The sequence below is a fragment of the Peromyscus leucopus genome, chromosome 18, assembly GCF_004664715.2.
Source record: "Peromyscus leucopus breed LL Stock chromosome 18, UCI_PerLeu_2.1, whole genome shotgun sequence".
Lineage (NCBI taxonomy): Eukaryota > Metazoa > Chordata > Mammalia > Rodentia > Cricetidae > Peromyscus > Peromyscus leucopus.
Window position 1 is genome coordinate 43,151,602 of NC_051078.1, and position 14,554 is coordinate 43,166,155.

The following is a 14,554-nucleotide window of genomic DNA, read 5'->3' on the forward strand; positions in this document are numbered from 1 at the left end:
TCTCTGTCCCCAGCCCTCTTCAGGAGGGCAGGAATAGCAGGTGTGTGGCCCCACATCTGGCTTTTTTGTGGGCTTTGGGAAACAAGTTCAGGTCAGGCTTATGAAGCAGGTGCTTTTACCCGCCGAGCTCTCTTCAGCCCTCTGTGTGGTTTTTTTCCTAGTGAAATTTAAGATAGTCATTAAATATTGAGGGTTTATTTGTAAAAATATTAAAATAGAGATGGACTTGAGCAACAGCTTGGAAGGAAAGGGAATTTGTGACGTGTGAGGCAGGTTCAGTGGGAGGGTACAGGGTAGAGGCCATCCTCTGGTCTCTGCGCATGCGCAGGCACACACACACTAGAGTCAGAACAGTTCTGTGGAGTCAGATTCTCCTTTAGCCTTCGCAAGGGTTCTTAGGGTAGAACTCAGGTCATCAGGCCTGTACAGCAGTGCCTTTACCCACTGAGCCATCTTCCAGTCCCCTTGTATTTTTTTTTACTATTACTTGTATGTACATGGGTATTTTGCCTGTATGTATGTCTGTGCACCATGCGCGTGCTCACAGAGGTCAGAAGAAGGTGTTGGGTTCCCCACAACTGGAGTAACAGACAGTTGTGAGCTAACACGGAATGCTGGGAATCAAACCCTCGTCCTCTGGAAGAGGCTTCTCCAGGGTGTGTTCTGCTCTGACATAAATGGATGACGAGGGGTGGATATTAGTGATTGCAAGTACTCATGTGAGAGTTTATACACATCTTCCTCTTTTGGGCACATTTCTGTTTTCCAAAAAGTCTAGGAGTGGAGCTAAAAATAACCCCATGTTTCTCACAGGAATTGCTCTAAAGTAAAAAATAGAAAATCCATCTTTTTATCATATAGATCTGGGGCCCAGTTCATGCCCAAAGGGGATAGTGTGACCCATCTAGGTTCCTGTGCTTGTTTTGTTTTGTTGGGGTGCTGGGGGTCAACCCCGGAACTTGTCTGTACAGGGCAGGCAAGCACTTCACCCCTGAGTGACCTCCTCAGCCAGCCGGCCACTGGGGCTCAGTTGTTAGACTCAAAGTAAGGTAGTAGTGTATCTATTGTGGAAACTAATTAATGCCCCTCACCCAGCTGTCTAGTTGTGAATTGGGCAGATTTAGATGAAGATTTTCATCATAGGTATTTTATTTAGTTGATATCTAGTCAGTCGGTCTTGCTAGCAAATAATGAAGGGCTTCTCTTGTGCTTAAGTGGTAATGAGTCCTGCTCTGTTTGTGGTCATTAGTCAGAGTCACCACAAGTCCAGGGCTCTTGAGCTTCTGTTTCCTCATCTGTAACATGGAGATGGGATGAGGGTGCATATAAAACGCCTCCCACAGTTCCTGACACGTAGTTACAGCAGTAGCTGCTAACTCGTGAATTAGCCGTCCATAAAAATGATTCATAGAAGTTTAACAGCATGGGAAAAATTCTACATCATAATGTTTCACGAGAAAAGCAAAAAATTTAAAGTAGATTTTTGTGACATATCACATCTTGCTTTAGAAAGCAAAGGAGGCGAGCTGGGCGGCAGCGGCGCATGCCTTTAATCCCAGCACTTGGGAGGCAGAGCCAGGCACATCTCTGAGTTCAAGGCCAGCCTGGTCTACAGAGTGAGATCCAGGACAGGCACCAAAACTACACAGAGAAACCCTGTCCAAAAAAAAAAAAAAAAAAAAAAAACAAAAAAAAACAAAGGAGGGCCAGAGAGATGGCTCAGCAGTTAAAAGCCCTTGTTTCTGCAGAGGACTGATGTCCTGTTGCCAAGCTACACACAGTGGCTATAATTCCAGTTCCAGAGGATCAGGTACCCTCTTCTGACTCCCATGGGCACCAGGGACACATGTGGTGCATATAAATATATGCAGGCAAAACATGCATATACATAAAATAAAGAAATCTAAAAAAAATTTAAAAGCACAGGAAAAGGCTTGAAAATACTGTGTTTGTACACTTGTCTGTCAGTGTTAGGCACTGTGGAAATATAGGTGAATAAGATCTGATTTCTCTTTAGGAGAAAGGTCTTAAACTATTTATTTTAATTTTTTACAGCTGTGTGGATCACATGTATCTGTGTGGGAGTGTGCATGTGGGTGCCTATGGCTTGTGGAGGCCGGAGGCATCGGCTCTCCCTGGACCTTAGACAGTTGTGAACCCCGTAAAGTGGTACTGGCGGGCAGATTCAGTCCTTCTTCCAGAGCACCTCGCCATCTCCTCATCCCCAGGAGGAAATTTTAGTAGAATACAGACTCACAATCTGGGGTGGAAGAAATAGAAGAAATCCAGGGTGTTGCTCAGATTTTCGCCATGAAGTGTGGGCTGTGCGCCACTCACCCTCTCAGAGACCGACTCCACCACCTCCACCACCACCTCCACCACCTCCACCACCTCCACCACCACCTCCACCACCACCACCACCACCTCCACCACCACCTCCACCACCACCTCCACCACCACCACCTCCACCTCCACCACCACCACTACCACCTCCTCCTCCACCTCCTCCACCACCACCACCACCACCTCTACTACCACCACCACCACCACCACCACCACCACCACCACCACCACCACCTCCACCACCTCTACCACCACCACCACCACCACCACCTCCACCACCACCACCACCACCACCACCACCACCACCACCACCACCACCACATCCACCACCTCCACCACCTCCACCACCAACACCACCAGGAAGTGTTGAAAGAGAACATGCCCCTTCCACAAAAGGATATTTCCTGGAAGTTACACATAACAATTTGCCTAGACTTATTGGCCAAAATGTAGTCACTTATACATGCCAAAGGGAGACTGAGAAATGAAATCTTTATCTTAGGATGTTGTGTGCCCCGGTGAGGTTGATAGCATCTTATGTTTATTTTTGGAGTGGCTCACACTGGCTCATCTGAAAAGATAGACAACAGTCTCCATACAGGTCATTCTTGTCTCCCATTTAAATGCAAGTATAAGCCAGGTGCAGAGGATCGGGGACAAAGACCTTGAGCTTCAGTTTGAGACGAACTCAGGCAACGCAGTCAGCCTCTTATCTCAGAAACGGAAAGCAGGGAGCAAACAAATGAAAACACCACCATAGATGTGGATGCTTTACAGTGTGGCCTGCATGCGACAGCACCTCGTCTTTTTTGGAAAGGCCAGTGATTGCACATTGAACTGGAGGCCTAGCACAGGTTTTTCCTCTGAGAAAGACAAAATCCACTAATGACTAACTTTGAACTCTGTCCAGAACAGTAGCAGGTAGTCCAGTGTCCTCGTCCACCACACTGATTTAGAGTTCCTGAGAATTTTAATGATTTAATAAACAGTTTCAATCTGTAGATAAGAGAATTATGAGGTGCTAGGTGGGACCTACAGGTTCTCCTCTGTGCGAGTGGGAAGGCGGGTCTTTTGTTTTGTCCTGGTGCTGTGGAATCATATGCATGCCCACAGGAGCTTTCCCACTAAGCTGCATAAAACCTGGAAAGGAAAACTGTGGCATCCTATGCTACATAGGTCAGTGTCAGCTGAAACCAGGGCCTGGCGGAGGCCCAGCCTTCTTGTTGCATGTGGCCCAGTAATAAATCATAGACTTCCTTGAAACTATATGGGCACTGCCCTACTCCGATTATTTAAGTAACTTCATTGCCTAGTTCTTGAGCATGAACTTGTAGATGATCACATCACGTTGCAGTCAGTGTTAAAAGGTTGGACTAGCCGAGTGTTCGATACCCATCAGGAAGATCCAGGGCTCCTTCTGGCTCGGCTCAGGAGGTGACTGTGGCCTTCCATCAACTCCCTGTAGTCAGGTGTTGGTAGTCTGGGCTTTTCAAGAAATTGGAGGAAGATGCTTCTCTCGATATCAAGTGCCTCATAGCATGTAGTGGGTAGTAAGAAGCAATATGATACTTCTAAAAGCTGACTACCATTAGTAATTAGTCCATGGCTGCCTGACTGGGGGTGAGGGTGGCTGAGCTCCAGATTTATAAGACAGGACATCTGAGAGTTTACTGGAATGGAGCCCACGCTTCCCAGGGCTCTTCAGGCTGGTGGTTTTCTACATTAAAGCCTTTCATCTCCCCACTGGGTGTGCTGGCACACACCTGGGATCTCAGCACTTGATAGACTGGAGCAGGAGGATTGTGAATTCACGGCAGCAGGGGCTAGAGGAGAAGCCCCGTCTCAAAAACAAGCAAATGACAAAAAAACATTCCCCTTCTTCTAAAACTAGAATAGGATAGTGAAAAATCTGAAGTGATAGCACACAGGAGTGTCTTTCTGCCTGTCCTAGCAGTGTGAACATGGTAGCTTTGTATGTTTGTGTAACACAAACCACGTGTGTACTGTTTCCACTCCGAACCCGTGGGCTACGCAAAGCATGCTTTTCTCCTCCCCGGGAAAGACATGCACTGTAGAAAAGGGCGTGCTCGGGGGCTGGGGTGCAGGTCCGTTGGCAGAGTTCTTGCCTAGCATGCAGGAAACCCTGGGTTTGCTCTCCGGTACCACAGAGATGGCCTGGTAACACTTCAGAGGTGAAGTCAGGAGAATCACGGCCATCCTCAGCTCCATAGCAAGTTCAAGGCCAGTGTGGCCTAGGTGAGATTGTATCTGAAAAAAATTAAATATAATGACATGCTTCCTACAGACTGGGAATGAGACGGTGAATGTTGCCCTTTAATTAGATTGTGGACAGGGTCTAGTGTAATACATTGTTGATAGTTTACTGTAATGACTAACCTCATACAAGCGGAAAATGAAAGCCGTCCAGCTTTAGACCATGTCAGAACCCGATGACGCTAACATTGATTACCTATCATGTTCTTGGTCCTTCTCTGTTTACTAATCTCATTCAACAACTGCCACATGAGGTATAGAGACTGTATGATTATATCAGCACTTTACAGGGGAGTAAACTGAGGCATGGAGACATAACAATTTCCCCATGGGGGCACAGCTTGCTAGCAGGAAGGGCAGACTGTAGCTTCAGGGCAGGCTCCCCGACTACTAAAATACACTGCTGGTCGGTAGAAAATCGAAGGAGACGTGACAGTGTGGGGTTAGCCCAGATCCGTGGGAGACGGACCTTTAAAGGCAGGGTATGGGGTTCCGGAGCACATCTGGAGTTGGATTGCGTGGAGCGCTGGTAAGGGGGCGGGGCTCAGCCGAGCAGTCTGTGTCCTTGTCTCTGAGGATGCTGCTGTTAGAGGAGACACAGGGGAACGCCTCCAGCGAGGGGAGCCACCATTAGACAGTCAGGGATTTTGTGCCTAGACCGGTAGCGTGAAACAAGCCGAGGCTGAAGTGTTCCTGCCGGACACTGACAAACAGTTCAGGTCAGGGCTCCTTCACCTGCAGACAGACCTCTGCAAGCTTCTCTCTACTTCCCGGACACCCAAACCACGCAGAATCCTAGCACCAGATGAAGTCAAACCTGGAGAGAGGATCTGCTATGGGGCATGCCCTGTGCCAGACACCGGGAAACACGTTAGTTCCTCAAGCGAATAACGTGTGGCGGAGAGAGAGGAGCAGGCTGGTGGATCGTGGGCTAGCTGTGAACTCTCAGGCTTGAGTTACTCTTGAGTTACTCAGTGGAGCCGATGCTAAGACTCTAAAGGGCTGTGGGAGAGGACCGATGAGAGGCCCTCAGGAAGTGAGAAATGAAGAGATGTCCTTAGTGCCACCTGATGGAAGAAACAGAGGCAGAGTGACAGGGTCTGTGTTTGAGGGGAGATGTCTTCATGTGGTCATGGTCACCAAGTAGGATTTCACAGTTCTCAGGATGGATGCTGTATGGATGAAGTCTTCTTTGGCCCTTGTTGGAAAGTTTCCACTTTTTTTTATCTTTAGCATGTTGCTTTTTGTACTTTTTGGACTGTTCCTTCCTGTATGTTACTAAACTGTGAAACAATGGATCTATACCTAAGGCTTTTTGTTTGTTTTGTTTTAGAGAAAATTTTTTGCAAACTTGTGTGTATGGCTGAGTGCTTACATGTATATCTGTGCACCGTATCTGTGCCTGGTGCCCATGGAGGCCAGAAGAGGGAGTCAAAGTCCCTGGAACTGGAGATGTAGACAGTTGTGAGCTTTCTTGTGGGTGCTGGGAATCAAACCTGGTCCTCTGGATGAGCAGCCAGTGCTCTTAACTGCTGAGTCACCGGGCGGTGGTGGCGCACGCCTTTAATCCCAGCACTCGGGAGGCAGAGGCAGGCGGATCTCTGTGAGTTCGAGGCCAGCCTGGGCTACCAAGTGAGTCCCAGGAAAGGCGCAAAACTACACAGAGAAACCCTGTCTCGGAAAAAAAAAATGCACCACATCTTTGGGGCTGGAGAGATGGCTTAGAGGTTAAGTGCTCTTCCAGAGGTCCTGAGTTCAATTCCCAGCACCCACATGGTGGCTCACAACCATCTATAATGAGGTCTGGCGCCCTCTTCTGTATACATAATAAATAAATAAATCTTAAAAAAAAAAAAAAAAAAAACAAACTGCTGAGTCACCTCTCCAGCCATGTTGTTTCCGACACAAGATCTCACTGTGTAGCCCCATCTGGCCTGGAACTTACTATGTAGCTCAGGCTGCCCTTGAACTCGTAGAGAACTTGTTCTCTGCTTGCCAGGTGCTGGGGTTAAAGGCACGGGCCACCTGGACTTTTACCCCAACTCTAACATTGACCTGCTTTGATAAAAAAGAGTCTTTTAGCTTTCTACAATCCTAGTTTCTAATGTCTTATGGTGTGATACCTTGATGCCTTTGGGAATTCATTAAATATATTTGGAAATAAGCCTTTGAATTACAAATGGAGTCCAGTGTGTCCTTGTTTCACCTCCCCATATACAAAGAAGTTCCGTTTCCTTCCTATGACCGTTTTGTCTATTGCTTGGTCTGCCTGAAACACTGTGCTCATGAAGTAGCTCAGCACTGGGAACTGGGGTAGTCTCAGCCCTGTTCTCACTAGCTGCGGGCCCACAAACGTAGCCTCCTTATACCCCAGGTCTTCCCGTCTGTAAAACGGGGAAAATAAGACTATTCCCCCTTATCAGATTGTTGAAAGGACTCACTTAGTCATGCGTCCTGGGTTTGCACGTGGCTCATGCTGAGTACTGACGGTCCACCTCACTGTCCCCACCTCCATTATTTTTCAGGCTGTGGGTGAAGGCCACTAGATTTATGAGCCTTCCCCAGTGATCCCACACCAGTAGCTGCTTCTCTTCTGTGTATTCAGTGGAGCTATGGACCAGCTCATGGGAGCCTTCACCACAGTCCAGGCACTTCCCACGCAGATTACAGCTGGGATTTTATGCCGATGATCAGTATGTTTTCATTGTTGTCCCAGCTTCTCTCAGGAAAGATCACGTTCTTACAAGTGAAACTCACCTTTCTAAAACTGTAGGAGAGACCCCAACATTTGTCATGTTAAAAACATTTTCCCTCTATGGAAAAGATCCACTCTATATGAATCAACTAGTAGCATCCTCAATTCACAGATTTAATCTTTGAACAAATATTTACTGAGGGGTTACTATATGTGCACACTGTATTAAATGCTGGGCATACAGTGGTGAAAATAGTAATTGTGGCCTCTCATCACTTGTGCTATTTACATTGAGATCAATTAAACTTAAATAAAATAAAACAGATCTAAACTCACGCCAGCTGTCTTTAAGAGTTCAGTAGTCACGTGGCACTGAGGCGGGAGGACACGGATGAACATCTCTGTCACAGCGAAAGTTCTACTGGACTGTGCTATTCTGGAGGAGGCTGACATGGACCAGCTAATCCTAAACAAAGTATAATTGCAACTGTGAGTACCAGGCGGAAAGACTGCCTGGTATTGGGGCACGTTTCAGAGGACTTGGCTTCTTTGATGGCATCCGTGGGGAAGACAGGTTTGAACTGGATTTGTGGAGTACTTGGGAATCAGCGAAGCCCGGTGGTGAGAAGAAGCACAGTAATTAAAGGGAAGGAGGGCAGGCTAATGACCTGGGGGTAGAGGAGGTCTGGGTGAGATGAAGAGTCGGGGAGGACCTCAAGGGCCTGGTGGGAAGGAGATAAGGGAGCCGGGAAGCCTCTAGTTAGGGAGAACCCGGGTTACTTCAAAGTCCTACTGCACCGTAAATGTGTGTTCACATAGGTTCTGCGGGCACCTTGTCCCTTCCCCCGTGGGACCAGCCACACTCCCCTCCATATGTCAATATGACAACGTGCTGTAATCATCTCTTTCTTAGAGGAACAGAAATACAAGGACCCTGGCACTGTTGGCCCGTCCTGCATCCTCTTCAGGCCCCGTTCCCTGCGCTGTCTCTACGCCCCACCTCCAGATACTTTTCTGCTCCTGTTGACCTGTGGCGAGGATCTGTTCCCCTCGCATTTTCACTGGACTTCATCTCACAGGATCTGGCAGCACTGGGTCTGTAGATCTCCCTCCTTAAACAGGAGCACTTTCCAGCGGCTTCTGAGAGACTTGGTTGATTTTGTTTTTTTTTCTGCCTACATCCTCCTGGGTTCTCTTCCTTGGCTGGGTCCTTTTTCTCGCTGTAACTTGGTGCTCAGGGCTCTGTCTCTGGGCCACCTTCATTTCCCTAAATACACTAACTCTCTAGGTGATCTCATCTAGTACCATAGTGTGAGAATTAATTTTGTGTGTCAGTTGGGCCCAGCTATGGCCACCCACTCTTTAGTTTGGCAGTAGATGTTGCGGTGAAGGTATTTGAAAAGTGTAATTAACATCGAAATCAGTAGATTCAAAGTAAGGTGGATTCCCTTCCATAACGCACATAGGCTTTATCCAGCTACTTGAAGGCCCTGGGAGAGAAGCCAGAGACCCACTGAAGGGGAAGCAGCTTGCCTGCAGAGGTCTACTTACACCTGCAGCCTGTGGACTGTACATTTGTTGGCCTTCTAAATCAGAGCCAGTTCTTGGAGACAGGGTCTCCTGTCGTCTTGGCTGGCCTCAAGCTCCCAACAAAGGGTAACCTTGAACTTCAGATCCTTTGGCCTTCACTTCCCAAGCATTAGGATCACAGGCAAGTGCTCTGTCGGCGGGTTCTTTTTTTAACCTCACTTCTCTTTATACTCACATATCCCATGGCTTTCTTTTCCCTAGAAAACCATAATATATGTAGTATTTTTATTTTATTTATTTACTTATTTATTGAGACTGGGTAGTCTTGGCTGGCTTGGAATTCACTTTGTAGATCAGGCTGGCCTCAAATTCATAGCTATCTGTTTCCACCTCCCGAGTGCTGGGATTGAAGGCATGTGCCACCACGCCCAGCTAGTACATAGAGTATGTCATTTATATTGGAGTCTCCTAATTTCTAATTTTCACTTTTAGCTCCGACCTCCTGATCTATATATCTAGTTGCCTATTGGAAATCTCCATTTAGGGGGAAGAAAAAAACATGCCAGGCGGTGGTGGCACACACCTTTAATCCCAGCACTTGGGAGGCAGAGGCAAGTGGAGCTCTGTGAGTTCGAGGCCAGCCTGGACTACAGAGTGAGTTCCAGGAAAGGCGCAAAGCTACACAGAGAAGCCCTGTTTCAAAAAAACCAAACCAAACCAAACCAAACCAAACCAACCAAGCAACCAAACAAAAAAAGAAGAAGAAAAAAAAAGAAAAAGAGAAAAGAAAAACAAAAAACATAAAACCAACATAGACCTCTCAAGTCAGACTATGGATTTGTAACAAACTAACTCCCCCCCCCCAGTGACACCCCCCCCCCAGTTGCCAAGCCCCAACATCTGGATCATCGATTCTTATCTTCCTTTGACATTTCTCATTCACTGTCTGCAAGCCTGTGTTGACTTTCAGCTTCTGCCTCACCAAGCCTTTACGGCTTCTAGCGTCAACCTCCACAGCAGCTTCCTCCTGGCTTCTGGGCCTCCCTTGGACCATTTCTTCCTGGTTCCCTGCCTGGCTGGGTAGGTGCAGCCCGCTTCCGCATGCTCCTTTGTTCTCCTCTGCTCGGGAAGGTTTGCGGTTATTCCCAGAGCATGCCGCCATTCCCTTCAGTCTCGCCCCTGGCACAGTCTTGGTCTCTCACCTTCCCACTTCCTCTGTTCTTCAGAGTGCAGAGAGCTCTCTCAGCACCCACCTCACCCCCGGTGCCTGGTGAAAGGGAGCAGTGGCTTCTATGAAGAGAGAAAAGCACAGTATGTTTGTGTGATGATAGAAACGATCCGGTACAGAACAGGAAATTGATGATGACCGAGGGCCATCTTCCCAGACAAGGCAAGATTGGCGAGAGCCCACACAGGAGCAGAAGGACCCTGCTTTTATTCTACCTGGAGCCATGGCAAAGAATTTAGTAGTTTGGTGGCCATGGGGAAACACTGGGGAATTCTGTCTGGTCCCTGCTGATTTCCTAAAGAGAAACTAGGTTATGAGCAGAGGGAAGGCAAAACGCATCAGTGCCGTTAGAAGAGGGGAAATGAAGAGTCACCATGGCAGCTGGGAAACAGGACCGGGCGAAAGGATTGCTGGGCAGGCCTGAGGACAGATCTGAGGGGTGTGGCCCTTCCTAAGTGGAGATCACTTTTACTCTCCAAGTGTTTCTCCAACATGTTTGCTGCCTAAGTAGAGTACAGACTGTGTGGACAGCTGGCATTAACAAGAGTGCATCTTAGCAGTATCCCGTCTTTAATCCCAGCACTCGGGAGACAGAGGCAGGCAGATCTCTGTGAGTTCAAGGCCAGCCTGGTCTACAGAGTGAGTTTCAGGATAGCCAGGGCTACACAGAGAAACCCTGTCTCGAAAACCCCCCCAAAAACCAAAGGTGGGTCTTGCCTTGTCTGCGCCATTGAGAAGCCTGAACATGACCTCGAGGGCCCTAGAGAAAGGACAGTCTGAACAGTGGGTGTTCCAGCTCAGTGTGCGCTCTGTAGGTGGACGTTCTACAGTGGAACACTTCTTAACACACTACAACCTGTATGATGTCTTAGCTGAGATGACAGTTTAGAGAAAGACAAGCATTTTTTTTATCATTTTCTGAGTACCTGCTCTATATCACATTCTGGAGAGGCAAGAAATCCAACAAGGGCTTGCTTGTCCAGAGTTCTGATAGATTTAGATTTAGTGTAATTATGTAGGTACTTGGGGCCACAAAGAGGGAAGGAAGAATTAGTAATAGTTGAGAATCAGGGACCCTCCCCCAGAGGAGGCGGCGGACTGTAAACTGCAGAGGCTTTTAGGGGAGAAAGAGGACAAGAGCTCAGTCAAAGCGGTTCGAGGTGTTTGCTCAGAACGTGAGAAGTGGTGGAAGTCAAGGATGGCCTCTTCCTTCACCTGTAACTAACTAACCTGTAACTAACTAACCTGTAACTAACTAACCTGTAACTAAGCAGAATAGGTTCCCTGTGTCTCCCCACGCAGGGGAAGCTTCTGGGCACCTGTGCCAAAATTTGCTTCTCTGAAGAGCAATGGGAAGTTGAAATGGCTTACGCAGTCTTTTCTAACAAGCTGTTAGAGAACTCAGCTGTGATCCCTGTGACCAGTAAGGCTCTTCAGTGTCAAACGACTGGAATGCTATCATCCCAGCATTCAGTGTATTGCTCCAACTTCCGTGATTTCAAAGCCGCTCTCTACCCCAAGCCATGCTCTTGAAATAAGTTGCGCTGTCTATTTAAGAATGAGATGCTCACGGCCTCACTTTATATGGACTGCCGCTATGTGGACTGTCAGTCACTATATGGACTGCCTGAGATAAGGCAGACAAAATGCTTCATGCGGAGCTTGGTTCGGGAGGGCCTGGGTAAAGGTAAGACCCATCATCCCCGAGTCCCGACTTCCTTTTCTGCTGATTTTCCATTCTGTGGTCCTTGCCCACATTGGCCTGAGCTGAGCACTTTGTTACAGCCCCACCATCTGCAGCATCAGGGGCGGCACTGGGACAAGTGTGTGGTGGAGAGTGTGGGAGAAGTGTCGGGTCAGCCTGTGCGCTGTGCATTAGGGGTGTGTGCATTAGGTATGTGTGCATTATGCAAGTTTCTTCCTTTCACCTTGGAAGAGCCTAGAAGGAATGCAGGAGTGCAGGAGGCGTGGCTTCAAGCTGTTAGGAGCCAACAACCCTTTCACTTAGTTTTCTTTCACCCTGGCATTAACTAAAGTAGTGGGTCAGACACTCCGTCCATCCGTCCATCCATCCATCCATCCAAGCATTCTCACTAACCTAGGAGCAGGAAGGCATGAGAGGACATGGCCTTCTCTGACAGATGCTGCTGGTGCCGTGCCAAGTGCTCAATACACCCTGTTTTCCTTAAAGCGAACTTACAACCCCAAGCCTGACCGGGACGAGGAAGAAGCGCTGTAAGGAGCGTTAGTCACTTCTTTCCAGGGTTAGTCAGGACCAAGTAGACAGTGCTTTACATAGCCAGGTAACTTCCTTCAGGGAACCACCAAACCTGACGAATCCATTGCCCTAGGGCAGTGGGTCCCTAACCTCGTTGTCAATGACAATCACTTTTGCAGTTGCCAGGGTCACAGCCAGCACCAAGGACATCAGTGTGGGTGCCAGGCGTCAGTATTCCTAAAGTTCCTCGTGTGACTCGGCAGGATTACGTCGAGAGCAGCGCCCAGGGCAGAGGCCAGCTCACTCCTTCACACTCCCTCTTCCTGGGGTCCGGCCCCCACCGTTCTTTGAATTGCACCACCCTCAGCCTTGGGTGGGGGCAGGTCCGAGCGGCGGGCTGCGGTTCCGTCCAATTGGGAGCTCTCCCTGGGCCGAGCCGACGGGTCAGGTTGCCAGGGCTGCACGCGGACTGGATTTTTGCTTTGTCATTCTGACACCGGCAGTTCACCCGCCTACTGAGAGCGGGGCGTGGCTTCCCGGAGCCACTGGGAACCCGCCGCTCTTTACCCTCAGTTGGCTTCCGTCAGGCCTGGCAGCCGCGCGGGAGGTGCGGGACGCCGCGGGGCCGGGAGAGCTGGTGTTTTCATCTGACTTGTTCACGTAAGCTCTGTCACCGGGGAGCCGACCGCCGGGAGCCGGGGAGGCCCGGGACGGTCGCTGGCGGGCCTGGGAGCATCGCTCCGGGGTGGTGATTTGGAAATGCCTGGGAGGGGGACATTTAATGTGTGTCCCAGAGGGCTGGGTCTCCCGTGCAACGAGCTAAGCTCTTGGCAGGGTGCAGAGGACGGCCCGGGTCACAGAGCTTCAGTCTATGGGGACTTGAGTCTGGTCCTTGGCTCCTGGTGGTTTGCAAGCTACCGGAGAAAATGGGTATCATTTGTAGAGCAAGGGTCTTTGATTCAGACATATATGACAGTGTGACGAATATGAGTGCGGATCCGTGATAATATTAAGAAATTGCGTGTCCTTACAAATGTTTTCACATGCTAAGTCCTAAGAAACTCTTGAAATTGTCACCGCATGTGATGTTTTCCAAGTGGCTTGCTCTTCTTGACCCAGGCTGTTAAACAGGGCAGCTGAGATTGCTACACAGCCCTTCCCTAACTGAAGGAGGCGGTGCAGGCTAGTGTTGGAGAGCAGACTGTCCTGTCTGGATTTGAGTCCTGTCTGCAGTGTTGACTGGTTGCTCGAACTTGTGCAAGTTGCTTGGGTATAAATAGCTCAGTTTCTTTACCTGTGAAATGGACGTGGTAATACCTACATCTAAAGTACAGTTGTGAAGACTAAATTAATATATAGTATGTATATAATTATGTATAGATGGCATTATATATGATATGTACATTATATATAATATATCGCATTATGGCCACGTCAACTGTTGGTATTGGTACTGAATAGCTATTCTTTTAAGTGCTGGTATCAGTGGGCTCCGTTTTGAACTGTCCCAGACTTGCCGAGTTCACCCCTTAGTGAAATGGGACCATCCTCCTCTGATCTCATCCAGAGCGTGGACGGACCTGGGTTTCAGATTCTAGGAAGCCCTGGCTGCTGCATCCTCCGGGTGCAGCGCCAACAGGCAGACCACACGGGGACGAGTTAGTGTCGCGGGGCCCCAGACCACACGGGGACGAGTTAGTGTCGCGGGGCCCCAGACCACACGGGGACGTGTTAGTGTCGCGGGGCCCCAGACCACACGGGGACGAGTTAGTGTCGCGGGGCCCCAGACCACACGGGGACGTGTTAGTGTCGCGGGGCCCCGAGGTCGGTGTTTTCAGCCGCCCGCCCTTCGGGGCTGAGTTCCGGCGGCCGGCGGGTCGGAGTCCACCGGCGGCGGGAGTGGCCGGCGGGCGCGTGGCGTCCCGGAAGCCCCGCCCGGAGGAGGCTCACTGCCGCTCTGCTTTGTGCTACAGAGGGCGGCGGGGCCTGCGGCGGCGGCGGCGGCGGCTGCGAGCCGAGCGGAGAGAGGCCGCGGGAGCCGGCGGAAGGCGAGACCGGCGGAGGGCCGCTATGGTCCAGCCCTGAAGGTAGGGCCGCGCTCCCCAGCCCCGACCCCGGGTCCCCAGCCCCGGGCCGCGACCGGCTGCCGACCCACGTGCTCAGATCCCGAACCGGGAAGGCAAAGCCGAGCCGCGCGTTCACGGTGCCCTTTGCTCGGGTTCCCCCTCTTACAGCCTGCGGCGGCCGGCGGGTGAGTGCCTGGAGA

At 49.7% G+C, this 14,554-nt stretch overlaps 1 protein-coding gene across 3 annotated transcripts in view; it reads left to right on the top strand.

Annotated features, from left to right (window-relative positions):
- Txnrd1 (thioredoxin reductase 1) overlaps positions 1-14,554 on the top strand; it is an 87,361-nt gene that overhangs the window by 32,029 nt on the left and 40,778 nt on the right. Inside the window, exons 1-2 of one of the 3 annotated variants that reach the window (XM_028880275.2) lie at positions 12,847-12,948; positions 14,262-14,375. The exons of 1 other annotated variant lie outside the window; for it this stretch is intronic. The gene's annotated coding sequence lies outside the window, so the exon portion shown is untranslated. Of the gene's footprint in view, positions 1-12,845; positions 12,949-14,261; positions 14,376-14,554 lie in introns of those variants that run through there. One more of the 3 variants, XM_028880276.2, reaches the window with a different exon arrangement.